This window comes from Triticum aestivum, chromosome 2B (assembly GCF_018294505.1).
Source record: "Triticum aestivum cultivar Chinese Spring chromosome 2B, IWGSC CS RefSeq v2.1, whole genome shotgun sequence".
Taxonomy (NCBI): domain Eukaryota; kingdom Viridiplantae; phylum Streptophyta; class Magnoliopsida; order Poales; family Poaceae; genus Triticum; species Triticum aestivum.
This window is the reverse complement of record NC_057798.1, coordinates 558,875,058-558,903,029: the sequence shown is the minus strand read 5'-3', so window position 1 is coordinate 558,903,029 and position 27,972 is coordinate 558,875,058. Positions and strand designations below refer to the sequence as shown.

Genomic DNA, 27,972 nt, shown 5'->3' with positions numbered 1-27,972 from the left:
TTTCACTCGTTTTGAAAAATAAGGAGGAGCAGCGAAATGGCTCTAGTACTGCCCGGATGAACATCGAAATCATAAATCACAAAACTAGTAAGTATTAAATTTTGTAAGAGAAAAGCTCTCCTTCACCCGACCGATCACTCGCGCCGCATCCGCTGGCTCCGTGTCCGTCGGATCGTCTGTTGATCGGACGGACGACAGCCTCCACGCTTTCGCGTGACGCGCGTGCGTTTTCTAAAACAGAGTCATCGTTTCATTATAGTTATTCTTGCAACTGACCATATCTATCGACTCTATCAACTGACCAACTCTATCAACTGAGAGGGCTAGGGTACGTGGCTGGATTCGGGAGGGGAGGGCGGCGGCGTGGGGCGGCGCAGGGCGTTGGGCGGCGGCGGGCGGGCGGCTGCGGGCGGCGCGGGGCATTGGGCAGCAGGGGCGGCGGCGCAGGGCGTTCACTACTGGAAACAGGGAAGTTGCCATCAGCCAGCTCTTTGCCATCTGCCAGCTGATGGCAAAGAACGTCTTTACCATCTGCTTATAAAAAACAGATGGCAAAGAATTAGCAGACGGCAAAGAACATGGTTGCCATCAGCCAATTCTTTGCCATCTTCTAGTGGATGGCAAATAATCTTTGCCATCTGCCAGCAGATGGCAAAGAGGTTGGCAAATCTTGTGGCCCTCAAGAGTGTAACGGCGTACCAGCCCCACCTCTTTGCCATCTGCTGGTAGATGGCAAAGAGATGGGGTTATTTTTTTTCCAGGTAAAAAAAACTGTGGGGTTATCCCCTCCCTCTCTCCCTACCCATCCAGGTAAAGAAAACGACGTTCACATCTCCTCATCCACGCACCGAACAGCCCCCGTCGATGGCGCTCTAGGCTCGCCCGCCGCCACCCTGTCGCCGGCCCCGTCGCTCCCCCGGCTTGGCGCCGGCCGCGTCACTCCCCCGGCCCGTCGCCGTCGCTCCCCCGCCCCGTTGCCGGCCCTCCCCCGCCCCGTCGTCGGCCCTCCCCCGCCACCCTGTCACCGGCCCCGTCGCTCCCCCGCCCTGTCGCCAGCCGCGTCGCTCCTCCGCCCCATCGCCGGCCCTCCCCCTCGTCCACGGCCCGCCCCGTCGAGGTCCAGGTCCACGACGGATCCGCCTACGCCGGCATCTTCCACACCGCCTCCCTCGACGCCGGATACGGTGTGCGCCCCCCTCTCCTCCCTCTCTACCGTAGACTTCCTGCCGAACCCCCGGTTGGCAGGAAATGACTGAACTCGTGATGCTCTTTCTTCCAGCGATTTCGTTTGCAGGTCTGCTCTTCGCTCTTACTATTTCCAGTATTTTTTTGTATAGCGGTTAGATATTGGAGGTAGCTGTGTGCTATCTATGGACCATATGGTACTGCTCGGAACAACCTGATTGTGTTGCTACAAGTGCAATTGAAATTCGAACACACCACATTGCTTGGCTGCATTTTATAAGAAAGAAGTTAGCAGAACCATTGACCGATTTCATTGGAGGAATGAGGTACAGTGGTTATATGTATGGTGATTAAATCAAGTTTTTTTACCTATGCTTCCAACCTGTAGGTGAATTTGTGTCTATGCTCCGTGGCGTCGAGCTGTAAATCTTCCGATGCTATTTTGTGCCATATGGGCAAACACTAAGTTCTGAGGAAGAGATGTCATATGTGTACCATATGGACAAACACTCTACATTCTAAAGGACGGGCAGAAGGTGCATCCCCTGGGTATGTTTATTTATTTACCATTCATTTTGTTAAACATATTTAAGTGCACTTGAAATGTTGTTGTCTTGAATAGTACAAGTTCTGGAATGAAAGGAAATTTCAGTACTCCATAGGTTTGGTGATCAATTGTCGTTCTTTTTAATGACGGTAGACATTGTTGGACAGGGAAATTCCCCCCTTCGTCATGTTTTCATGTCAGGGACTATTAAAAATAAATTATACTACCATGTTCTGTTTTTATATCTATTACACTGTACTGTCCTTGTGATTATAATCACAAATGATAATGTACATAATCCACCATTTGAAACGATTAATAGCTCTTGCCAGAAAAGAGGATGAACATAAAAATATCTTTCTGCAGTTTAGACCTGTTTGCAAGGCCCCTTATGTATACATTACCGATGCAGTACTGTTTATTATCCGTGATTTTTTATTACTATTATTATTCTCTTTTAGTGAGGAGCTTGATAGGAAGAGATCTCAAGCGCGATCTCAAGCGCATGCACTATACGAGGCTTCAGGAGGAAGAATTCTATGATGTTCTATTATCTCCCCTTGTAGAACAGTTTTAACATGGTCCCTCTGTAGTTCTTTCTGTATATGTACCTTGCATAGGGTATAGTTCATGGTGATAATTCCATTATATTTTTATCAATACACCACATCAATCTTATAACTAGCTAGAAGAAACGGCCTACCTCATGCTCCCATTTGAGTCTTGTGTGCAAGCTCATATTATGAAATGATATAAGCATGCTTGATTCAAGGAAGTTGCTGGTCTGATGTCACGTTATACAACTTGTCCTGCTACATTCCTGAAGTACTAAAAAAATGGAAAATAATGCATTTCCTTCTAATTCATATTTTTATTTTTGATTGTACTACGAATGTATATGAGATTATCATATATTTCATAGAACGATCACCCTGGTCGCTGTTTTATTCCTCTGTTTTGTATCGGACCATCATTGGTCGATCAATTGGGGCAGACAATCATGATTTTCACCTATTGTTTTTTTAACTGCAGATTGTCTTACTTAACCTGGCAACAAAGAGAGGAGGTTGCAAACAAGCACGAAGGGGAATACATGTATGCATTTTTCCTGACTGAGGTAATCCGTTGATCTTATCATGTTAGTTTTCTTATATGTTACCACTCCCTTGTGTAGATAAGTATTCTGCTTCAGGTATCAAGGAAATTAAATTTTCCGGAGGAAGTGCTTTCTTCAATATCAGATTGCTATAAAGGATGAGATGCTCCACACATTTTGAGAGTTTAGAGGTTAGTTTCTAGCAGAGTTAGTGACGGAACTGAAAACTGTTTCAGTCGAGGTTGAGGATAAATCTTATGCTGCCACATGTTTAGAGTTTGTGATAAGAACCAAAATATCAAGGTTTAAAAAGTGGATGCTTCGAGTATGATAGATCCTATGTTTCTGTGTTAATCTATTTCAAATATCTTTAATCAGAGTCAAAGCATGACATGTTATGTCTTGGATCATGAGTGAAGTCCAATGTTGACATACATTTAGTGTTTGCTGATGGTTCTAGGTAGAACTGAATTAGGCTAATTAATAAACATGCTGAGTTTTGAATGTTGAATTCGAGTTATAGAAGCATCCATAGACATGATACTGAGCTCTTTACAATCAGCTCATATTCTGGTGATTGCAACAAGAAAGTCAGTTTGTAGTTGGAGCTGTGGCCACCATTGATGATGGCTTCCATCTGGCGTGTACAGGAAAATTGTATAGTGCACGAGTGCTTGGCTTTCGATTTTTATGGGCTTTTCGCCAAAGATTCTTTTGTGTTATATGCCAAAGATGGAACTGTCTTATCAGAAGGTTGATTTTTTTGTCTTTCAGAGTGTACAAAACTGTTTCTAACCTGAATTGTTTTTATTTGGGAAACATGCTCTTGGTGTACAAGTTTAAAATGTAAGTATGCATACTCACAGTCGATTAGTCTACTATTTGGTCCTTAGAAAAACGGAAGATAGAACAATTCAATGTATTGGATGTCTGATAAAAGTGTTAGCTGGAACTCTGTTGCCTTGATGATTATCATCGTTCTCAATTATCGTCATTTTCATTTCAGTGAGGCGGCTCACTTTCTGTCCAGTGGAGTGCCACCGCTGGATCCCTTGTTCTACATAAGAAAACAATAATTCAATTATGTCGGTGATAAACAATTAACCACCTCCAACTATCCAAGCCATGCACCTTCAACTGTCCAACTTGCTAAATGGAACACTCGGCCACTAGATGTGATCGACTGCTTTTCCATCGCTACAAAGTCGTAGACATACAGAATGAACAATAGATTCTAAAAAGCTAAGAAAAAGCAACTGTCGGTCTCAAACCAACCAACTGAACTTTAATTCTTTGAACAAGGATGTCTAAGTAGTAATTTAACCTGGCATTGCCCGAGTAGTAATTCAGCCCGGGGGTGCATAATCTAGCTCAGATATGGTGCGTGTGGACTTGCTATTTGAGATAGATATTAGAGGAGTCCCCTAGCAACTTCAGTTATCTCTGCTCATTTTGACCGATGGTGAAGGCAATGGTAGAGCTAGACTGGCCTAGAGATGTCCTGCCACCTTTTTCTTCTTCTGAATTTTTAGTTGTAGATTTTTTAATGCCCTTTGCATTCAAATCTCAAATCTGTTGCATGTTGGATTATGGCTAACAATATGCCTGCAAGAGGGCGGAAATGTGAATCCTAGGACCGAAGAATGGGGCAGCGAAGCGCGCGTTAGATTCTAGTGTTATATGGTGCACACACAAATGCAAGATCCGAATTAGCTACACATATGGTTTCTTATCTTGCTTATGGAATCTTGTCGGCTAATATGATTTCAGAATCATGTTTATCAAAGTGGTTATTATCCAAACTTCGCTTGGGTACTGCGTGTTGTCAATCAACACCTTTAATCCTTCTCTGTTTGTGACTCTTGATAATGCTACATATAATTGCCCATGGAAGAAGACTTGCTTAGGCAAATATAGCCCCACCTTGTTTAGGGATTGACCTTTGCTTTTGGTTATGGTCATTGCGAAATAAACTGATAGAGGATATTGCCTTCTTTTCAGCACAAAGGGCCACTTTGAGTCGCTTGGTGACATAATGATTATAGGTATGAATACCTTGTCACTGACGTGTGTTCGTGTGATTATTTATGCCTCAATGTTCCTTTTTTCCCAGCTGTGTGATAGTCATTCTTGTGCCATTGCATAAACCGGCTGCTTGTTTCGTAGGAGCATCACCTGCAAACCTACCTTCAGTTTTAGCTCGTGGATTGGAATTCCTGGGAAGATCATGTTGCTAAGGAACTCTGTTGCACACATATTCTCCATTGTGTTGTAATTCATTGTTGCCTTGCACACAGTGTCCAAGTATAGGTATTTCATCTCTTCACCTTGTATTTGGCTCATTATGTAGTCATTTATCTTAACGGTTTCATTCCTTGGACACATATCGTGCATAATGTGTGTATGTTTGAAATGCATTGTATGTGTGGGATTTGACACCTAGTCGTGTGCCTTTGGTAGCCTTACATACAGGTAAATGCCTCCTAGTGCTTCCACTGAGCCATGGTAGTTCGCTACTGCTCCGGAACACATGGATTGACCGGTATGTGTCCTTCTTTGCTCCTGTGTCTGTCCCTACGGGGAAATGTCACGCGGTGTATCACCAAAGTCCTTGTAGCTTGCTACGACTTGGTTGCACTTGCTGATGACCGACACGTGCATTGCTGGGGTCATGTATGCCTGTCCCTGTACGTTTATGCCACCTTGGTTCTATGACTAGTCATGTCGGCCCGGGTTCTCTGCCATATGGATACTAGCGACATAATCATATACTTAGCATTTTTTCCTCCAAAATGACTCAATATGCTTAGCTAGCTCCAAAATGACATAATAAGCTTAATTAGCTCCAAAATGACATATTTAACCTATGATAGCTCTAAAATGACCTATACTTAGCATTTTTTCCTCCAAAATGACTCAATATGCTTAGCTAGCTCAAAAATTACATAATAAGCTTAATTAGCTCCAAAATGACCTATTTAACCTAGGATAGCTCTAAAATGACATATACTTAGAATTTTTTTCCTCCAAAATGACTTAATATGCTTAGCTAGGTTCAAAATGACCTATTTAACCTAGGATAGCTCTAAAATGACCTATACTTAGCATCTTTTCCTCCAAAATGACTTAATATGCTTAGCTAACTCTAAAATGACATAATATGCTTAAGAAGTGACATATTTTAGGTCCTAAATGACTTCATATGCTTAGCTAGCTCCAAAATGACATAATAACCTTACTTAGCTCCAAAATGACCTATTTAACCTAGGCTAGCTCTAAAATGACCTATACTTAGCATTTTTTCCTCCAAAATGACTCAATATGCTTAGCTAGCTCAAAAATTACATAATAAGCTTAATTAGCTCTAAAATGACCTATTTAACCTAGGATAGCTCTAAAATGACCTATACTTAGAATTTTTTTCCTCCAAAATGACTTAATATGCTTAGCTAGGTTCAAAATGACCTATTTAACCTAGGATAGCTCTAAAATGACCTATACTTAGCATCTTTTCCTCCAAAATGACTTAATATGCTTAACTAGCTCTAAAATGACATAATATGCTTAAGAAATGACATATTTTAGCTCCTAAATGACTTCATATGCTTAGCTAGCTCCAAAATGACATAATAACCTTACTTAGCTCCAAAATGACCTATTTAACCTAGGATAGCTCTAAAATGACCCATACTTAGCATTTTGTCCTCCAAAATGACTCAATATGCTTAGCTAGCTCAAAAATGACATAATAAGCTTAATTAGCTCCAAAATGACCTGTTTAACCTAGGATAGCTCTAAAATGATCTATACTTAGCATTTTTTCCTCCAAAATGACTTAATATGCTTAGCTAGCTTAAAAATGACCTCTTTAACCTAGGATAGCTCTAAAATGTTCTATACTTAGCATTTTTTCCTCCAAAATGACTTAATATGCTTAGCTAGCTTAAAAATGACCTATTTAACCTAGGATAGCTCTAAAATGACCTATACTTAGCATCTTTTCCTCCAAAATGACTTAATATGCTTAGCTAACTCTAAAATGACATAATATGCTTAAGAAATGACATATTTTAGCTCCTAAATGACTTCACATGCTTAGCTAGCTCCAAAATGACATAATAACCTTACTTAGCTCTAGAATGACCTTAGCATGTTTTACACCAAAATGACTTAGTATGCTTAGCTAGCTCAAAAATGACATAATAACCATACTTAGATCCAAAATGACCTATTTTACAGATATAAGTTGCATCATAATAATCTTCACATTTTAGTTGCATCATAATAATCTTCTTCTTCTAGTCTTCTTCTTCTTCTAACTTTCTTCTTTCCCATTTTACAGATTTGCTTAAGATCACGGAAGCTTGGGTTGATGGAGTGCTTGTATTTAGTTTTTGTTTTGACCTTGTGAAACTTGCTACCTATGGATGAAACTGTGTAATCTTGATGAAACTATCTATATGTACGGATGAAACTTGCTACTATTGGTAACATGTGTTGGATATATATGTGTTCATGACTATTGGTAATATATGTTGAATATGCTATATTGGTCATATAAATATATTTGTGTTTAATTTTCTACGAAAATGAATTGATATAAGAAAAAATAAAATTAAATGGGGCAATATAGTCACTTTGCCATCTGCTGGCAGATGGCAAAGAGCGTTGCCATCAGCTGGCAGATGGCAAAGAGCGTTGCCATCAGCTGGCAGATGGCAAAGAGCTTTGCCATCAGCTGGCAGATGGCAAAGAGGCCACGTGTCATCTACATGTAAAATTTGGGCTGGCCTATATGGGCTCTTTGCCATCTGCCAGCAGATGGCAAAGCTCTTTGCCATGTGCTGGCAGATGGCAAAGAGCCTGCAGCCTTTGTCATCTGCTGGCAGACGGCAAACAGCCTGCAGCCTTTGCCATCTGCTGGCAGACGGCAAAGTATGCCGTTAGCCTTCTAACGGGGCTAACCCCGTTAAGTGGCTTTGCCATCTGCCAGCTGATGGCAAAGCCACAGGCTCTTTGCCATCAGCCAGCAGACGGCAAAGAAGCCTTTGCCGGTAGGGTTTCAGAAAAACTGTCTGCCATCTGCTGGCACATGGCAAAGCTTTTGCCATCCGCCGACCATGCCTTTGCCATCTGTCATGGCAGATGGCAAAGTGCCAGATTCCAGTAGTGGTTTGGCGGCGACGGCGGCGCATATCCTCCGCGGTGGCGACGACAACAACGGGTTCGGTGGTGGCGACGATGATGACGGGTTCGGCGGTGGCTGACAGGTATGGATAGGGCAAGCCTCCCCTCTCCCCCCGAACAAGATGCTCCCACCGTGTCGGCTCCACCCAGGCTGTTGTTCGTCCCGCCTACCGCGTGATACATTTCCGTCGCGATCTATTACTGCTCGCTGTCGGGTCCCAACCTGCACTGATTTGATTTTGTTTTCCCTGTTCGATTGCTTGAGCATGCATTTTCCCGAAGGAACGAAACGGCGTTAGAATTGTAGAACACACGTTATGGTTTTGCATTGGATATGTGTGTTAGGTTGCTCAAATGTTAGTTCAGTTATTTGCTGCTGCAAATTAGCGGACGTGTTCTCACCTAATTAGGCAAAAGTAGGTGTTCATTTTTGTTGTCGTTGCATCGGAGGTGGCGAAACTTCTAAGATTATGAACCTCTTATCGCCTGCATCATCTATATATTGCGTTGTAGCTTCTCTTTGGCTGTCTGCATTTGTAGAAAACTAGTCAGATAATGCAGCTGACCAACAAGCCAGTCAGACTAAATTTTCAGAGTTCTGAATCAAAACAGACAAACTACATTCAGTTTATAAGACCTCTCAAGCTTAAATTCAAACAACCCTTTCAAGCTGGACTGAAACTTCTAAAACAGAATTCAGAGCCACCAACTTGTTGCAGAATTCAGACAACCCCTTTTGAAGCTTAAATTCAGTTAACACTAACAGCAGAACCAAAAGCGACTAAAACAGAATTCAGAGCCTGATCAACTAGTTGCAGAAACCACTGCATTTTCGCGAAATGCATGATCAACAACCCTTTGTTGGACTGAAACCCAAGCAGTCAACTCGCATAGTTTTGAAAACTCATAGGTGTGTTTCTAAATTTCTGAAGCGTGTAGTCTCTATAGGATCCCCTTGTTTCATTTTTTCTGAATCTACTGTTCGAATACTCATGCAGTTATCCATTTTGTTTTTTCAGATGAACATATATGTTATTTCTTTTAGTTCAAAGCTTCTGTAGCTCATGCAGTTATCCAGTTTGTAGTTTCAGAGAAACATATATGTAATTTCAGAAATAGTAGCTATATTTCAGAGAAACTTACCTTTCTGAAACTAGTTAGTAGGTTATGTCTGTAGCTTATGTAGCCAATGTTTCTGCAACCTATGCAACATTAGTAGTACGGAAACACTCTCCAACACTAGTAGTAAAGAAACACTCTGCAATACTAGAATCATTTCTTTGTGAAATCATATTTTTCTGCAACAGTACCTTTTCTCTTTGCTAGTAGTATCTAACTATGTGTTTTTCTTGCTGTGTATGCTCAGGACACAATATCCTTGCTCAACTTCCGGAAGTACATTGTGGCCAAGCTTTTCAAACACCCGCAAAACACCCTCAGCTCAGAGGATGAGTTCCAAGCCCTGCTGAAAAAGTCGTAGATTGAAGTCAACCAACGACCGCAACAAGACCTAGCTAGTAGTTTAGGCCTCTTTTTTTGGTGCATGTGTGTGCGACATGTTTGTAACCGAGCTCTCTAGTAGTCGATGGAACTAAAGCTTTTTGGAGAAGAATGTGTCATACTGGGGCATGCCTCCTTTTCCCTCTTCTTTTTTGTATGTTGGAGCTTTATCGATGCAACCATTTGTCGCTAATGTTCCGGTGTTGCACAACTATATACAATGTAGACATGATAAATAAAATGGTAGTTACTTTTCCTGATGTGTGTTTCATATCAAGTTTTTTTGTTGCACACTGGTGTATCATTTTGGTGTATGGGAGCACTTGTTGCATGATAAATTTTTCAATGGCAACAAAATATTCTATATCCATTGTGTCTCTGTAACATGATCCTTTTCATCTATATTATACTCTAGCAAAATCAACATATGAATACATGTTCCTGTAACAACACCAAGTGAAAGGTCCTTCATGTAAGATTTATGTTTTTTCCTATAACCTTAATACATTAGCTATTTTTCATGGATGCATCCCTGGAACATCATGTCCCTGTAACATGAACAAGCTATTTTTCCTGTAACATTAACATGGACAGGAAACAAGCTATTTTTCCTGTAACCTGAATACACCAAGCCAAATGAAAAACTGGTTGTACTGGAAACAAAACCCAGATGAAAATGCATGTCACAACATCATGCTGCCTACTAGAGTTGCTGTCTTCCATTGCAATGCTCTCTGATGTGCTACTTGTTTCCGTTTTAACGAGCTTTCTAGCGTGCACACACTCAAAGACCCTGTTTGTCAGTATTGCATCCTCTTTCTTCTGACCTCTCTTCTGGGTGAATTTTGAAGTAGATATATGTGTCCCGAACCCCAACTTGAAGGCATAGTCGTTGTAGAATTTCCAAGCATCCTCGATTGTGTCAAACACCATCCCAACATAGGGCGACAGTGGCTGCGACGAAACATCTCCATCATCTGAATCATCTTGGATTGCATCTTCAGCAAACAACAACCCCTCTGAATCATCACCACCACCAACAGAAAAACTGCCTTGGACATAGCTCCCTTCCCCTTCAGTTCCATGTTCCCGCAACAGAGTTGTTGTGCAACAGTCATTTCATCTCTCCATGGAATCAGCAATATTTTTTGTATTTAAAAAATCCAGGTATCCAACAGAAACATGCAACATAATCAAACCAACAGAAATTTTGCATGTTCAGGGGTCCCATGAACATGCAACATGCACAATAAAATCACACAATGGGAGTAGGGCATTAACAGAAACATGCAATGTGTTTTTTTCTGAAACAACGTACACAATGAAATCAAACCAGAGGCATTAACAAGTTTCATAAAATTGGAGCAGGGCAACTAACCAATGAAACCAGGGGCATTAACCAGAGGCATCAACCAATACAACTAATTTTTTCTGGGTCTCATGTTTCATAGATACAAATAGGCATGACATGTTGAACAGAGCTAATGTTTCAGGAAATATGGAGGCTCATGTGCAACTAAAATTTGGGATGCTCATTGCTCTGTTTTTTCACACAAATGTTCATGTTTCAGAGTGGAATAGAGCTAGTGTTTCAGAATAGGATCTCACCGAAGATTGTTGATGGGATCTGCTTGATGGAGCTTCAGGAAACACCACCGAGGGATTTGTGAACCAAGTCGAAGATCCAGCTCACGGCTGCAGCCCCCCTGTGGCACTTGGAGCTGAGAAAGATGCTCGCAGTCGTTCTCCAAGTAGGGGTCCTCGGTGAGCTAGATTGGCATCCGATCCCACCATCTGGCGCGTGATGTGGTGCGCCATGGAGGTCCGCCACGCCGGCAGCGGCTGATTTTGCGGTGGTTGGGGGCGGCGCCGCGCTGGGCGTGGGTCTGTCAGGGCCAGGACAAAGTGCTTGTTTCTACAACTCGACTATTGTTTCAGGAATTAATGAGTGGGGGGAGGCGACCGAGCCGCGTGCCAGGAGATCGATCGGACGGCTACACACACGTAGATCAAACGACCATCGAGGTGGTAGATGTATCGCGCGGACCCGCCAGTGGACGCATAGCGTCGCCCATTTTGTAAATAGTACTGCAGTACTAACACAAGTGAACTTCTCGTTGCAAAAAGCTGCATGCGTCTTTTTTCTAGTATTGTTTTCTATCCAGATTTTAAACCGTTTATTAGAACGAGGCGTATGATATATCATTGGAAAGCTATGGATTAGGCGCAACTTCACCATGTAGAATGTTTTTCGAGATTCTCACGGTTTAGGAGTAGTTCACAAACGGTGCGGTGCACGACGAGTGGCAGCGAGCGTGTTTTCGCATTTTTTTTAAACCACTTGTCGGAATGAAGCCAATGATACATCATTGAAAAGATATCATCGAGGCACAACTTTTTCATATATATTACTTTCTCTAATTCATTACGATTTAAGAGCGGTTTTAAATTTATTAAATTGTCGAATTGTGTTTTTCAAAAAAATTGCAGTCTTTGGTACTGTTTTTGCTCTAGTTTTTAACCATCTGTCGAAATGAGGCATGTGATACACCGTTGGAAAGCTACGGATGAGGCGCAAGTTTCATATGTAGAAATATTTTTGAGATTTCTTACGGTTCTAAGTTAATTTTGAAAGTCATGAACAAACAACAAGTGGCGGCGGCATTTTTTTTGCGAATTTCTACAAACCACTGGTCAAAATGATTCAAATGGTACGCCGTTGGAAATATATTGATGAGACGCAACTTTTTTATGTAGAACACCCTCTCTAATTCCTTACGGTTTAAGAGCAGTTTTGAAATTACCGAAATACGGAAACTCTATTTTTCGCGACGCGCAAATCGACAAGTGAACTTCATCCGACAAAAATCTGCACTGCTTCTGAGTAAAAAACCGCACCGCATTAGACGGTCAAGTGAACTGCATGATTTCTTTCTTGAGAAACATAAATTTTCCTAGACGAGGAAGTGGAATATGGTTCACATCGGGCGTAAGTGCATCACAACAATACCGAGAAGTGAGTCGCATTACCTTTTTTTATAGTTTCAGTAACATTTTTCTGCACTTACAAGATGAACATGATCAGACAGCTGACCACACTTATTTAGATGGAACACCGCACTGCATCAGACAAGCAAGTAAACTACATGATTTTTTCTTGTGTTCCTTGCTAACTTTTTTATGAATGAGAGCGGGATCGCAAGCATGAGGGCAAGTGGACCACATCAAGGGGAAAGGTGAACCATGACACAAGTCTAAGTGAACCGTATGATTTTTTTAAAGAAGAGAACTTGTGATGTTTTTGTCTCTAAATTTATAAGTGTCCTGCACCATTGAACCACTCGACTCACTTCAAATGTACTGCACAGGGGGGATAAATGAAAAAATACATTCACAAATTTTCAGCAAGGGGAACGAACTGCATGTTTGGTATGGTTGAGAATCGCACGCACACTGTAACCAAACTACACGTCATGGTCGCGCACAGAAACTGCAGCTCTAGACTGAAAGCACCCGCGAGGAGTACCGCCGGTCTCCATAGCCCTTCTGGTCGAGCTGCATCTGCTCGGCAGGAGAATGTGGGTTCTTTCCAGCGAACTGCAAGGCCAACCTAGCTTCTGACCAACACAAACAAAATTTAAATCGAGGTGCGGCCGCACGGTAGCACCACTACGACTGAACCGGGTTGGGAGCCAAAGCGTACTGCACACTCAGGCATCCCCGTCGGCTCTTGTAGAACTCCGGGTCGAACCTCCGGTCGCTCATTGACGAGCCGACTCCTGGGCCTATCTTGCCGGCCTGTTTTTCTTGCAGGAGCCCTGCGTGCTGGAGATGTGAATCATGCTACGCCCACGGGTAGGCGAAGGAACGGACAATGAAGCAGCGGTGGTGGACGTTGTAGCTGGGCGCGACGGAGGGAGGGTGAGTCCATGGCAACTCCTTCCCCTGCTTCCACGCAATTCACATTGGGGACACATCGGGTGCACGGTGGAGCATCCCCGGCGCCCAAGGAAGACGGTGCGGTCAACGATCTCGACATCCCTCTTCTCTCGATCCCCAGCAATGCGGGAGGAGAAATCCAAGGCACGGACGCGGTGGAACTTTGCTGTGGGGAGGCCGGGGACGTCTGTCTTTGTGTTGCGGTGCGACAGGTGGAGGTCGCCGGTGGCCGCTCGGCGGGGAAGGCAGGAGTGCGCGGCAGCTCGGGCTGGGATGGAGCCCTGGGGATGGGGACGCGAGCTTGAACCGTGGCAGCGGTGAACGACGGTGGAAGGCCGCCGGGCAGGTGTGGATAAGAGGATGAGCTGGGAGGCCATCGCCGAGACTCGATGGTTGGGAGGCGCCGGGAGGGGTGGTGGCGATGGAGGTGGGGTGGGGGAGTGGCGGCACGGTGGGATTAGGGAGGATAGGCGGCGATGGAGGTGGGGCGGGGAGTGGCGGCACGGTGGGATTGGGGAGGATAGGCGTGGTGGCCATGGCTAGCCACGGCGTGGGCTGTGTAGTGGGGTGGGGCGGGGACGTTGCCGGCGGGGCGTGTTGGTTGGGATGGTGACCGACGGTGAGAGGAAGAAGGTGGGTTCGATGGGTGGGGGAATAAGGTCGGACGTGGGATGTGGATAGGTGTTATCAGAATAAGACTCTTAAGGGTGTTATTAGAATAGACCCACCTATAAATGATGAATCATCGGAGAAAATAAATCATGCACTCTAAGACATATATTTGTAGCTACTAAACCTTTTTTAGCATAGTGTGCGAAACTTTTTGTTCTTCCATGACAACTCAAGATCTCCCTTTCATGTATTAATCTTACAAAAAATATTTGACATTGGAAAACAGATGAATTTCACCTGGGGCACCTACTATGTGGTGCAAACTTCAAATTACCCCCAATGGATGATATATCTGATTTGATAATCAGTGTTCGGTAGTCTAAAATTGAGGTGGGGATTTTAGACTGTATATATACGTAGACTCTTGTATACGTCTGTAATTGTATTGTACCCTTTGGTACCCCTATATAATGAGATAGCCACACCCCGTTAGGGTGTCGAGCAGTTTCCCAAACTCTATGTTTTACATGGTATCGGATTAGGGTTTCGATGTCTTCCACTGCCCTTGCCGCCACCGCCTCGGCCTCTTCCAACACCGCTGCCGCCTCGGCCCAAGCTCCATCCTCCGCTGTCGCTCCTTCATCGCCCTTCCTGGCGTCTCATCCGCTGGCTACGGCCTGGCGGTAGCCGCCTGCAAGCTCCCCGATTGGATCGAGCGGGACGGGTGACCTGCCTCCGCCAATCGCATCTGGCGGGCCTTCCTCGACCATGGCTTCTGGGCCGCCGGGCTTTCGAGATCCTGCACGCATGTATGGTGCGCCTCCCCCGTCGCTCTCCGGCGCTCCCTGGTAGGGCGCCCCTGCTCCAACTTTTGGCGCCCTGCTGTTGTCTTCGTCTGCCTGGCCGGCGTCCTATGGCACGTCACTGGTGCCGGTCTACGCTGGGCCGTCGCACCCCCAGTCCTATGGGGTGCCGCCGTCCTCGCTGGTCTATGTGCCCCCCGGAGCCTCGCCTGGCTTGGGTGCTGGCTCTGCTGCTGCTGGTGCCTACCGCTAGTCGCCATATGCTGATGCACCACTGGTGCTCGCCTCCAACCCGGAGACGGATTCTATGATGGGCTGCTACGCGCCACCGCCACAGCCTCATGCAGATCACATGGTCGCGCCGTCGCCGTTCTACTTCTCGCACCTTATTTCGGTGAAGCTTACGCCGGATAATTACTTGTCGTGGATGGCTCAGGTTCTACCTCTCCTCCGAAGCCGCTACCTGGAGGGGTACGTTGATACCTCTCCTCCGAAGCCGCTACCTCTCCTTCGAAGCCGCTACCTTGTGATGGGTACTTGATATGTCTTGACTTGAGCGAAGACCTCCCCGGCAATGGTGCCAGAAATCCTTCTTGCTATGTCTTGAGCTTGCGTTGGTTTTCCCTGAAGAGGAGAGGGTGATGCAGCAAGTGTAGCGTAAGTATTTCCCTCAGTTTTGAGAACCAAGGTATCAATCCAGTAGGAGGCTCCTCAAAAGTCCCACGCACCTACACAAACAAACTGAGAACTCACAACCAACGCTTTAAAGGGGTTGTCAATCCCTTCACGGCCTCTTGCGAAAGTGAGATCTGATAGAGAGATAATAATATATTTTTGGTATTTTATAATATAGATGCAAAAAGTAAAGATGCAATTAAAGATAGATTGAAAGCAAAGATGATAAGAGATAGACCCGGGGGCCATAGGTTTCACTAGAGGCTTCTCTCGAGGTAGCATATGTATTACGGTGGGTGAACAAATTGTTGGAAATATGCCCTAGAGGCAATAATAAAAGTATTATTATATTTCATTGTTCATGATAATTGTCTTTTATTCATGCTATAACTGTATTATCCGGAAATCGTAATACACGTGTGAATACATAGACCTCAATATGTCCCTAGTGAGCCTCAGTTGACTAGCTCGTTGTGATCAACAGATAGTCATGATTTCCTGGCTATGGACATTGGATGTCGTTGATAACGGGATCACATCATTAGGAGAATGATGTGATGGACAAGACCCAATCCTAAGCATAGCACAAAGGTCGTTTAGTTCGTTTGCTAGAGCTTTGCCAATGTCAAGTATCTCTTCCTTAGACCATGAGATCGTGTAACTCCCGGATACCGTAGGAGTGCCTTGGGTGTATCAAACGTCACAACGTAACTGGGTGACTATAAAGGTGCATTACAGGTATCTCCGAAAGTAGCTGTTGGGTTGACACGGATCGAGACTGGGATTTGTCACTCCGTATGACGGAGAGGTATCTCTGGGCCCACTCGGTAATGCATCATCATAATGAGCTCAAGGTGACCAAAGTGTTGGCCACGAGATCATGCATTACGGTACGAGTAAAGTGACTTGCCGGTAACGAGACTGAACAAGGTATTGGGATACCGACGATCGAGTCTCGGGCAAGTAACGTACCGATTGACAAAGGGAATTGTATACAGGGTTTGATCGAATCCTCGACATCGTGGTTCATCCGATGACAACATCGAGAAGCATGTGGGAGCCAACATGGGTATCCAGATCCCGCTGTTGGTTATTGACCGGAGAACGTCTCGGTCATGTCTACATGTCTCCCGAACCCGTAGGGTCTACACACTTAAGGTTCGATGACGCTAGGGTTATAAAGGAAGTTTGTATGTGGTTACCGATGTTGTTCGGAGTCCCGGATGAGATCCCGGACGTCACGAGGAGTTCCGGAATGGTCCGGAGGTAAAGATTTATATATGGGAAGTCCTATTTTGGCCACCGGAAAATGTTCGGGATTTTTCGGTATTGTACCGGGAAGGTTCTAGAAGGTTCTGGAGTGGGGCCCACCTGCATGGGGGGACCCACATGAACGTGAGTAGTGGGGGAAAGGCCCCACACCCCTGGTCAAGGCGCACCAAGATCCCCCCTTAGAAGGAATAAGATCATATCCCGAAGGGATAAGATCAAGATCCCTAAAAAGGGGGGATAACAATCGGTGGGGAAGGAAATGATGGGATTTCTTTCCTCCCACCTTGGCCAACGCCCCAATGGACTTGGAGGGCAAGAAACCAGCCCCTCCACCCCTATATATAGTGGGGAGGCGCATGGGAGCTTAACACAAGCCAAGGCGCAGCCCCTCCCCTCCCCAACACCTCTCCTCCTCCGTATATGCTTGGCGAAGCCCTGTCGGAGTACTGCTGCACCAACTACACCACGCCGTCGTGCTGCCGTTGGAGCAATCTTCCTCAACCTCTCCTTCCCCCTTGATGGATCAAGAAGGAGGAGACGTCTCCCGTCCCGTACGTGTGTTGAACGCGGAGGTGCTGTCCGTTCAGCACTTGGACATCGGTGATCCGAATCACGTTCGAGTACGACTCCATCATCACCATCCCCTTGGCTAGCTTCCGCTCGTGATCTACAAGTGGTATGTAGATGAAAACTCTCTCCCTTGACTCGTTGCTTAGATGAACTCATAGATGGATCTTGGTGAAACCGTAGGAAAAATTTTAATTTTCTGCAACGTTCCCCAACAGTGGCATCATGAGCTAGGTCTATGCGTAGTTCTCTTTGCACGAGTAGAACACAATTTTGTTGTGGGCGTGGATTTTGTCATCTTACTTGCCTCTACTAGTCTTTTCTTGCTTCGGCGGTATTGTGGGATGAAGCGGCCCGGACCAACCTTACACGTACGCTTACGTGAGACCGGTTCCACCGACTGACATGCACTAGTTGCATAAGGTGGCTGGCGGGTGTCTGTCTCTCCCACTTTAGTTGGAGCGGATTCGATGAAAAGGGCCCTTATGAAGGGTAAATAGAAGTTGACAAAATCACGTTGTGGTTATTCGTAGGTAAGAAAACGTTCTTGCTAGAACCCAATCGCAGCCACGTAAAAGATGCAACAACAATTAGAGGACGTCTAACTTGTTTTTGCAGCGATTGATCATGTGATGTGATATGGCCAGAAGTTGTGATGAATGATGAATTGTGATGTATGAGATCATGTTCTTTGTAATAGGATTCACGACTTGCATGTCGATGAGTATGACAACCGGCAGGAGCCATAGGAGTTGTCTTTATTTTTTGTATGACCTGCGTGTCATTGAAGAACGCCATGTAACTCACTTTACTTTATTGCTAAACGCGTTAGCCATAGAAGTAGAAGTAGTCGTTGGTGTGACAACTTCATGAAGACATGATGATGGAGATCATGATGATGGAGATCATGGTGTCAAGCCGGTGACAAGATGATCATGGAGCCCCGAAGATGAAGATCAATGGAGCTATATGATATTGGCCATATCATGTCACAACTATATAATTGCATGTGATGTTTATTATGTTTATGCATCTTGTTTACTTAGGACGACGGTAGTAAATAAGATGATCCCTTACAAAAATTTCAAGAAGTGTTCTCCCCTAACTGTGCACCGTTGCTACAGTTCGTCGCTTCTAAGCACCACGTGATGATCGGGTGGGATGGATTCTTACGTTCACATACAACGGGTGTAAGACAGTTTTACACAGCGAAAACACTTAGGGTTAACTTGACGAGCCTAGCATGTGCAGACATGGCCTCGGAACACGGAGACCGAAAGGTCGAACACGAGTCGTATGGAAGATACGATCAACATGAGAATGTTCACCGACGATGACTAGTCCGTCTCACGTGATGATCGGACACGGCCTAGTCGACTCGGATCGTGTAACACTTAGATGACTAAAGGGATGTCTAATCTGAGTGGGTGTTCATAATTTGATTAGAACTTAATTATCATGAACTTAGTCTAAAACCTTTGCAAATATGTCTTGTAGATCAAATGGCCAACGCTCATGTCAACATGAACTTCAACGCGTTCCTAGAGAAAACCAAGCTGAAAGATGATGGCAGCAACTATACGGACTGGGTCCGGAACCTGAGGATCATCCTCATAGCTGCCAGGAAACAATATGTCCTTGAAGGACCGCTAGGTGACGCTCCCGTCCCAGAGAACCAAGACATTATGAATGCTTGGCAAACTCGCGCTGATGATTACTCCCTCGTTCAGTGCGGCATGCTTTACAGCTTAGAACTGGGGCTCCAAAAGCGTTTTGAGCATCACGGAGCATATGAGATGTTCGAAGAGATGAAACTACTTTTCCAAGCTCATGCCTGGGTCGAGAGATATGATGTCTCCGACAAGTTCTACAGTTGTAAGATGGAGGAAAACAGTTCTGTCAGTGAGCACATCCTGAAGATGTCTGGGTTGCACAACCGTATGACCCAGCTGAACATTAACCTCCCAGATGAGGCGGTCATTGACAGAATCCTCCAGTCGCTCCCACCAAGCTACAAGAGCTTTGTGATGAACTACAACATGCAGGGGATGGAAAAGACCATTCCTGAAGTGTTCTCGATGCTGAAGTCAGCAGAGGCTGAAATCAAGAAAGAACATCAAGTGTTGATGGTCAATAAGACCACTAAGTTCAAGAAGGGAAAGGGTAAGAAGAACTTCAAGAAGGACGGCAAGGAGGTTGCCGCGCCTGGTAAGCCAGTTACCGGGAAGAAGTCAAAGAATGGACCTAAGCCTGAGACTGAGTGCTTTTATTGCAAGGGGAAGGGTCACTGGAAGCGGAACTGCCCCAAATACTTAGCAGATAAGAAGGCCGGCAAAACCAAAGGTATATTTGATATACATGTAATTGATGTGTACCTTACCAGTACTCGTAGTAACTCCTGGGTATTTGATACCGGTGCTGTTGCTCATATTTGTAACTCACAGCAGGAGCTGCGGAATAAACGGAGACTGGCGAAGGACGAGGTGACGATGCGCGTCGGGAATGGTTCCAGAGTCGATGTGATCGTCGTCGGCACGCTGCCTCTACATTTACCTACGGGATTAGTTTTGAACCTTAATAATTATTATTTAGTGCCAAGTTTGAGCATGAACATTGTATCTGGATCTCGTTTAATACGAGATGGCTACTCATTTAAGTCTGAGAATAATGGTTGTTCGATTTATATGAGAGATATGTTTTATGGTCATGCTCCGATGGTCAATGGTTTATTCTTAATGAATCTCGAGCGTAATATTACACATGTTCATAGTGTAGATGCCAAAAGATGTAAAGTTGATAACGATAGTCCCACATACTTGTGGCACTGCCGCCTTGGTCACATTGGTGTCAAGCGCATGAAGAAGCTCCATGCCGATGGACTTTTAGAGTCTCTTGATTATGAATCGTTTGACACGTGCGAACCATGCCTCATGGGCAAGATGACCAAGACTCCGTTCTCCGGAACAATGGAGCGAGCAACCAACTTATTGGAAATCATACATACCGATGTGTGCGGTCCAATGAGCGTTGAGGCTCGCGGAGGATATCGTTATGTTCTCACTCTCACTGATGACTTAAGTAGATATGGGTATGTCTACTTAATGAAACACAAGTCTGAGACCTTTGAAAAGTTCAAGGAATTTTAGAATGAGGTGGAGAATCAACGTGACCGAAAGATAAAGTGCCTACGATCAGATCGTGGAGGAGAATATTTAAGTCACGAATTTGGCACACACTTAAGGAAATGTGGAATCGTTTCACAACTCACGCCGCCTGGAACACCTCAGCGAAATGGTGTGTCCGAACGTCGTAATCGCACTCTATTGGATATGGTGCGGTCTATGATGTCTCTTACTGATTTACCGCTATCATTTTGGGGATACGCTCTAGAGACAGCTACATTCACTTTAAATAGGGCACCGTCTAAATCCGTTGAGACGACACCGTATGAATTATGGTTTGGGAAGAAACCTAAGCTGTCGTTTCTTAAAGTTTGGGGATGCGATACTTATGTCAAGAAACTTCAACCTGAAAAGCTCGAACCCAAGTCGGAAAAATGCGTCTTCATAGGATACCCTAAGGAAACTGTCGGGTATACCTTCTACTTAAGATCCGAGGGCAAAATCTTTGTTGCCAAGAACGGATGCTTTCTGGAAAAAGAGTTTCTCTCGAAAGAAGTAAGTGGGAGGAAAGTAGAACTCGATGAAGTACTACCTCTCGAACGGGAAAGTGGTGCAGCTCAGGAAAATGTTCCTGTGATGCCCACACCAACTGAAGAGGAAACCAATGATGATGATCAAGGTACTTCGGATCAAGTTGCTACTGAACTTCGTAGGTCCACAAGGACACGTTCCGCACCAGAGTGGTACGGCAACCCCGTCCTAGAAATCATGTTGTTAGACAACGGTGAACCTTCGAACTATGAAGAAGCGATGGCGGGCCCAGATTCCAACAAATGGCTTGAAGCCATGAAATCCGAGATAGAATCCATGTATGAAAACAAAGTATGGACTTTGACAGACTTGCCCGATGAGCGGCGAGCGATAGAAAACAAATGGATCTTTAAGAAGAAGACAGATGCGGATGGTAATGTCACCATCTATAAAGCTCGACTTGTCGCTAAGGGTTATCGACAGGTTCAAGGGGTTGACTATGACGAGACATTCTCTCCCGTAGCGAAGCTAAAGTCTGTCCGAATCATGTTAGCAATTGTCGCATACTATGATTATGAGATATGGCAGATGGACGTCAAAACAGCATTCCTTAACGGGCATCTTAAGGAAGAACTGTATATGATGCAGCCGGAAGGTTTTGTCGATCCTAAGAATGCTAACAAAGTATGCAAGCTCCAGCGATCCATTTATGGGCTGGTGCAAGCATCTCGGAGTTGGAATATTCGCTTTGATGAGATGATCAAAGCGTTTGGGTTTATGCAGACTTATGGAGAAGCCTGCGTTTACAAGAAAGTGAGTGGGAGCTCTGTAGCATTTCTCATATTATATGTAGATGACATACTCTTGATGGGAAATAATATAGAATTTCTGGACAGCATTAAGGCCTACTTGAATAAGTGTTTTTCAATGAAGGACCTTGGAGAAGCTGCTTACATATTAGGCATCAAGATCTATAGAGATAGATCGAGACGCCTCATAGGTCTTTCACAAAGCACATACCTTGATAAGATTTTGAAGAGGTTCAAAATGGATCAGTCCAAGAAGGGGTTCTTGCCTATGTTACAAGGTGTGAGATTGAGCTCGGCTCAGTCACCGACCACGGCAAAAGATAAAGAAGAGATGAGTGTCATCCCCTATGCTTCAGCCATAGGATCTATTATGTATGCCATGCTGTGTACCAGACCTGATGTAAACCTTGCCGTGAGTTTGGTAGCTAGATACCAAAGCAATCCCGGCAAGGAACACTGGACAGCAGTCAAGAATATCCTGAAGTACCTGAAAAGGACAAAGGACATGTTTCTCGTTTATGGAGGAGACGAAGAGCTTGTCGTAAAGGGTTACGTCGACGCTAGCTTCGACTCAGATCCGGATGACTCTAAGTCACAAACCGGATACGTGTATATGTTGAATGGTGGAGCAGTAAGCTGGTGCAGCTGCAAGCAGAGCGTCGTGGCGGGATCTACGTGTGAAGCGGAGTACATGGCAGCCTCGGAGGCAGCGCATGAAGCGATTTGGGTGAAGGAGTTCATCACCGACCTAGGAGTCATACCCAATGCGTCGGGGCCAATCAAACTCTTCTGTGACAACACTGGAGCTATTGCCCTTGCCAAGGAGCCCAGGTTTCACAAGAAGACCAGGCACATCAAGCGTCGTTTCAACTCCATCCGTGAAAATGTTCAAGATGGAGACATAGAAATTTGCAAAGTACATACGGATCTGAATGTCGCAGATCCGTTGACTAAACCTCTCTCGCGAGCTAAACATGATCAACACCAGAACTCTATGGGTGTTCGATTCATCACAATGTAACTAGATTGGTGACTCTAGTGCAAGTGGGAGACTGTTGGAAATATGCCCTAGAGGCAATAATAAAAGTATTATTATATTTCATTGTTCATGATAATTGTCTTTTATTCATGCTATAACTGTATTATCCGGAAATCGTAATACACGTGTGAATACATAGACCTCAATATGTCCCTAGTGAGCCTCTAGTTGACTAGCTCGTTGTGATCAACAGATAGTCATGATTTCCTGGCTATGGACATTGGATGTCGTTGATAACGGGATCACATCATTAGGAGAATGATGTGATGGACAAGACCCAATCCTAAGCATAGCACAAAGGTCGTTTAGTTCGTTTGCTAGAGCTTTGCCAATGTCAAGTATCTCTTCCTTAGACCATGAGATCGTGTAACTCCCGGATACCGTAGGAGTGCCTTGGGTGTATCAAACGTCACAACGTAACTGGGTGACTATAAAGGTGCATTACAGGTATCTCCGAAAGTAGCTGTTGGGTTGACACGGATCGAGACTGGGATTTGTCACTCCGTATGACGGAGAGGTATCTCTGGGCCCACTCGGTAATGCATCATCATAATGAGCTCAAGGTGACCAAAGTGTTGGCCACGAGATCATGCATTACGGTACGAGTAAAGTGACTTGCCGGTAACGAGACTGAACAAGGTATTGGGATACCGACGATCGAGTCTCGGGCAAGTAACGTACCGATTGACAAAGGGAATTGTATACAGGGTTTGATCGAATCCTCGACATCGTGGTTCATCCGATGACAACATCGAGAAGCATGTGGGAGCCAACATGGGTATCCAGATCCCGCTGTTGGTTATTGACCGGAGAACGTCTCGGTCATGTCTACATGTCTCCCGAACCCGTAGGGTCTACACACTTAAGGTTCGATGACGCTAGGGTTATAAAGGAAGTTTGTATGTGGTTACCGAATGATGTTCGGAGTCCCGGATGAGATCCCGGACGTCACAAGGAGTTCCGGAATGGCCCGGAGGTAAAGATTTATATATGGGAAGTCCTATTTTGGCCACCGGAAAATGTTCGGGATTTTTCGGTATTGTACCGGGAAGGTTCTAGAAGGTTCCGGAGTGGGGCCCACCTGCATGGGGGGACCCACATGAACGTGAGTAGTGGGGGAAAGGCCCCACACCCCTGGTCAAGGCGCACCAAGATCCCCCCTTAGAAGGAATAAGATCATATCCCGAAGGGATAAGATCAAGATCCCTAAAAAGGGGGGATAACAATCGGTGGGGAAGGAAATGATGGGATTTCTTTCCTCCCACCTTGGCCAACGCCCCAATGGACTTGGAGGGCAAGAAACCAGCCCCTCCACCCCTATATATAGTGGGGAGGCGCATGGGAGCTTAACACAAGCCAAGGCGCAGCCCCTCCCCTCCCCAACACCTCTCCTCCTCCGTATATGCTTGGCGAAGCCCTGTCGGAGTACTGCTGCACCAACTACACCACGCCATCGTGCTGCCGTTGGAGCAATCTTCCTCAACCTCTCCTTCCCCCTTGCTGGATCAAGAAGGAGGAGACGTCTCCCGTCCCGTACGTGTGTTGAACGCGGAGGTGCTGTCCGTTCAGCACTTGGACATCGGTGATCCGAATCACGTTCGAGTACGACTCCATCATCACCATCCCCTTGGCTAGCTTCCGCTCGTGATCTACAAGTGGTATGTAGATGCAAACTCTCTCCCTTGACTCGTTGCTTAGATGAACTCATAGATGGATCTTGATGAAACCGTAGGAAAATTTTTAATTTTCTGCAACGTTCCCCAACACAAATTACTGTCAAGCAATTGATTAAAAAGCGCATAGTTAGGAGATTATCTAGGCATGATCATGTATATACGCATCACGTCCATAACAAGTGGACCGACTCCTGCCTGCATCTACTACTATTACTCCACACACCGACCGACTCCTGCCTGCATCTAGAGTATTAAGTTCATAAGAACAGAGTAACGCTTTAAGCAATATGGCATGATGTAGAGGGATAAACACATGCAATATGATATAAACCCCATCTTGTTATCCTCGATGGCAACAATACAATACGTGTCTTGCAACCCTTTCTGTCACTGGGTAAGAACACCACAAGATTGAACCCAAAGCTAAGCACTTCTCCCATGGCAAGAAAGATCAATCTAGTAGGTCAAACCAAACTGATAATTCAAAGAGACTTGCAAAGATAACCCAAACATACATAAAAGAATTCAAAGAAGATTCCAATATTATTCATAGATAAACTTGATCATAAACCCACAGTTCATCGGATCTCGACAAACACACCGCAAAAAGAGATTACATCGAATAGATCTCCACAAGAGATGGGGAGAACATTGTATTGAGATCCAAAAAGAGAGAAGAATCCATCTAGCTAATAACTATGGACCCGTAGGTCTGTGGTAAACTACTCACAACTCATCGGAGGGGCTATGGTGTTGATGTATAAGCCCTCCATGGTTTATTCCCCCTCCGGCAGAGTGCCGGTGAAGGCTCCAAGATGGGATCTCGTGGATACATAAGGTTACAGCGGTGGAAATTGTGTTTTGTGGTGCTCCTGGATGTTTTCCGGGTCCGTAGGTATATATAGGAGGAAGAAGTACGTCGGTGGCCGCTCGAGGGGCCCACGAGACAGGGGGCGCCCTCCTATCTCGTGGGGCCCTCGGAGGCTTCTTGACTTGCACTCCAAGCTATCCGGATCAGATTTGTTCCAAAAATAACGCTCCCGAAGGTTTCATTCCGTTTGGACCCCGTTTGATATTCCAGTTGTGTCCTTTATAAGTTTCACCCTTTTCTTTTCTTTATCAAGGATTGGACATGAGGGCCGTTCTGCTTAGTGGCCGTCTTCGCCATGGTTTATATGCACTTGACGTGCCGCCCACATCTCCTATGTAGTCTTCTCCTTAGGCGTTTAGCGGTGTTTGTGTGTCACCTACACATTGGCATGCACGCCTTGGTCACCCTGCTGCTCCTATAGTTCGTCATGTGCTACATTGTCATGAACTACCAGTTGTGTCCAATAAAACTGCTGAAACAATTTTTCATGCCTGTCAGCAGGGCAAGAGGCACCAACTTCCGTTTTCAGAGTCTAGTCGTGTTGTGAAACATCCTCTTGAGCTTGTGTTTTTTGATGTATGGGGTCATGCCCAAACATCCGTTAGTGGCCATAATTATTATGTCAGTTTCATTGATGCTTATAGCCGGTTTACTTGGCTTTATCTTATTAAGCGAAAATCTGATGTGTTCGATGTCTTTATTCAGTCCCAAGCACATGTTGAGCGTCTCCTTAAGCAGAAAAGTATTCATGTTCAATCCGACTGGGGAGGGGGTGAATATCACAACCTCAACACGTTTTTAACAAGCTTGGGATTTTGCACCGTGTGTCTTGTGCTCATACACATCAGTAGAATGGAACCGCTGAACGTAAGCATCATCATCTTGTAGAAACTGGCCTTACTTTGCTAGCTCATGCCTCCATTCCATTTCGGTTTTGCAGTGATGTTTTCTCCACCACTTGTTTCTTGATAAACAGGCTACCCTCACGACTTCTGAATATGAAAACTCCTCTTGAACTCTTGCTCAACGAAATCCCAGATTACACTTTTCTCAAAGTGTTTGGGTGTGCATGTTGGCCCCATTTGTGTCCATACAACAAACGTAAGTTAGAGTTTCCATCTAAAAAGTGTATTTTCTTGGGTATAGTTCCCTTCACAAAGGGTACAAATGCCTGCACGTTCCCATCAATCGTGTCTACATCTCTCGTGACGTTGTTTTTGATGAGAATGTGTTCCCTTTTCATGCACTTTCGACCAACTCTGAAACTCCTATGCCACTTGTTCACTCTACCATACCTTCGTCTGATCAATTTGTGGATGTTGCAAATGCTCCCTTGTTGCTTCCTAATCATGTTGCAGGTATTGGACGTGGTGCTCGGCTTGAGCTACTTGATGAATAGGTGTCGGATGATGCTCCGGATCAGGACGTGGCTCTCGAGCGGGACGTGGCTCCTTTGCATGGGGCATGCATAACGGGCGCAGCCGCCCCGCGGGCGCCGCCCTCACCCGGCTCCATGGTAGCCGCCCCGCGGGTGATGCCCTCGCCCGACTCGTTGGTTGCCACCCCGCGGGTATCGCTCTCCCCCGGCCTGGTGGCTGGGCTGTCTGCCACCTCATCCGGCCCAGCAGTTGGCTCGCCTGCGGGGGATGGGCTGGCCTCACCTAGCCCAACGCCGCCTGTCTCCCTGGTGCCAGGAGGCTCTGGTACTGGCTCGCAGGCCGCCTCGCCTCCGATGCCGTCGCCTGTGCTGAGCTCGGCCTTGCCAGCACAGCCAGCCTCGCCAGCACAGCCGGCTGCTGCTGTTCTTCGTCCTCGCACACGCAGTTCGAACGATGTTTTCCAGCCAAAGCAACGCATTGATGGGACTATCGCGTGGCTCTCTGCTTGCATGGCTCATATTGCTGCGGATCCCACTACTGAGCCTCGCCATTTTCAGGCTGCACTGGGTATTCCTCATTGCGTGCCGCGATGGAACATGAGTTTCAGACTCTGCTTCAGAATGACACTTGGCACCTTGTTCCCCCACACTCTGGTGTTAACATTATTGATTCCAAGTGGGTTTTTAAAGTCAAGAGACATGCTGATGGTTCTATTGAGCGCTACAAGGCACGGCTCGTTGCCAAGGGTTTCAAACAGAGGTATGATCTTCATTATGAAGACACATTCAGTCCGGTTATGAAGCCACTACCATTCGCTTGCTGCTGTCTTTGGCTGTTATCCGAGGATGGTTTCTTCGTCAGCTTGATGTGCAGAATGCTTTCCTGCATGGAGTCTTGGAGGAAGAGGTTTATATGCGTCAGACGCAGGGTTTTGTGGATCCTGCACGTCCTCATCATCTCTGTCATCTTGTTAAGGTGCTATATGGACTTAAACAGGCTCCCCGTGTGTGGCATGCACGCCTCGGCTCTGTCCTTCGGGCTCTTGGTTTTCTTCCCTCCACTGCTGACACGTCCCTGTTCCTTCTTCAGCGCCCTGAGGTTACGATGTATCTCCTGGTTTATGTAGATGATATCATCCTCATCAGTTCTCTCTGATGCTGCT

General features: G+C 45.4%; 1 long non-coding RNA gene across 1 annotated transcript; it reads left to right on the top strand.

Moving 5' to 3' along the window:
* The first annotated feature begins 1,037 nt into the window (after nucleotides 1–1,037).
* LOC123041645 (uncharacterized) lies at nucleotides 1,038–3,421 on the top strand. Its single transcript, XR_006418582.1, has 3 exons — nucleotides 1,038–1,184; nucleotides 1,574–1,734; nucleotides 2,765–3,421. It is a non-coding gene; the product is annotated as an uncharacterized lncRNA (long non-coding RNA).
* Nucleotides 3,422–27,972: the final 24,551 nt, after the last annotated feature.